The sequence below is a fragment of the Marmota marmota genome, unplaced genomic scaffold (genome assembly GCF_001458135.2).
Source record: "Marmota marmota marmota unplaced genomic scaffold, marMar, whole genome shotgun sequence".
NCBI classification, from domain to species: domain Eukaryota; kingdom Metazoa; phylum Chordata; class Mammalia; order Rodentia; family Sciuridae; genus Marmota; species Marmota marmota.
The window spans coordinates 9,799,378-9,801,256 of record NW_025999842.1 but is presented as its reverse complement, the minus strand read 5'-3'; positions in this window follow the sequence as shown (position 1 = coordinate 9,801,256).

Below are 1,879 nucleotides of genomic sequence, written 5' to 3'. Positions count from 1 at the left end.
TACTTTTGGTCTCTGCCTTGTTTCACAGTCAGATGAGAAATCACTTGGGTTTCACATTCCAAAGAATTGCTGAACCACTAATTTGTTCTCCAAAGAGCACTTACAACTTTATTTGAAATGTGGGAACAGATTGATTTAATATATTCATTTTTAACATAGTAAAAACAGTGCAGAAAACTTTCATTTATACAAGAAAGCAGAAGCAGAATGACTGCTACTTCTTTCTTTCTTTCTTTCTTTCTTTCTTTCTTTTTTTGTACCAGGATTGAACCCAGGGCTGCTTAGCCTGAGCCACATCCCCAGTCCTTTTAATTTTTTATTTTGAGATAAGGCCTTGCTAAGTTGCTGGGGCTGGCTTTGAATTTGCCGTCTTCCTGCCTCAGCCTCCTGAGCTGCTGGGATTATAGGCATGTGCCACCATGCCTGGCCTGCTATTGCTTTTAAAGGCATTATTTCATTGAAGGTATTAATGATTTTGCAATAAATTAAAACAAACCTGGTCAAAATGTATAAATTAAATTGAGACTTAGGAGACATAATAAATATAAACCTAAAGAATCAGCTTTCTGTGGACAAAATACCTAACAAGAATAAGAGGAAGCAAAAGTTTATTTGGGGCTCATGGTTTGAGAGGTTCAGTGTGTGGATGGCTGACTCCATTGCTCTGAGCCTGAGGTGAGGCAGAACATCATGGAGAAGGGCATGGCGGGGCAAGCTGCTCAACTTATGGCAGCCAGGAAGCAAAGAAAAGAAGGGTCCAGGGACACATATTGTCCAGACCATGCCTCCAGAGACTTAATTTCTACATCCATGCCCACCTGCCTGCAGTTAACACTCAGTAGTCCTTTCAAATTATTAATCAAGTGGGTTAATTTATGGATGAGTTTATAGCTCTCATAACCTGATCATTTTGCCTTAGAACATTCCTACATTACCAATCACACAAGTTGGGGGGAGGCATTTCTAGATCCAAACCATGACAAACAGTTTGTAAAAAAAAAATCACATAATTTTTTTGAAAATAAAAAAGGAATATAATAAAGTTTAAATAGTTCTGCCTTAAACTTTTCAAATAATGAACTGGTGAATATTTGAAATAGATTAACTGTGGGTTTTTTGTTTGTTTGTTTTTGGTAATGAGGATTGAACCCAGGGGCACTTGACCACTGAGCCACATCCCTGGCCCTATTTTGTATTTTATTTAGAGACAGGGTCTCACTAAATTGCTTAGTGCCTCGCTATTGCTGAGTCTGGCTTTGAGCTCTCGATCTTCCTGTCTCAGCCTCCCAAGACGCTGGGATTACTGGCATAGACCACCATGCTGGCTATCTTTTTTTTTTTCTTAATAAGTTCATTATTTGCACAAGCTGAATCCTTCTAATAAAAAGCAAATGACATGTATTCTTTTTTGTTGTTGTTTAGGTTTTTTAATTAATTTTTTATTCCTATATGACAATGGAATGCATTACAATTCTTTTTACACATATAGAGCACAATTTTTCATATCTCTGATTGTATACAAAGTATATTCACACCAATTCGTGTCTTCATACCTGTACTTTGGATAATAATAATCATCACACTCACCATCATTTCTAACCCCATGCCCCCTCCGTGCCCTCCCACCCCTATCCCCTATCTAGAGTTTGTATATTCCTCCCATGCTTCCCTTCTTTACACCACTAGACATATATTCTTAACTATTAAATCCTACACTAGGATTTCATAGTAGAAAGATACTTATTTCAATATTTTCATATGCCATCTTAAAACTCAAAGTGATCTTTAATCAATACATGTTGGTATCTATTTAAATATATATATATATATATATATATATATATATATATATATATATATATATATATATATATATATA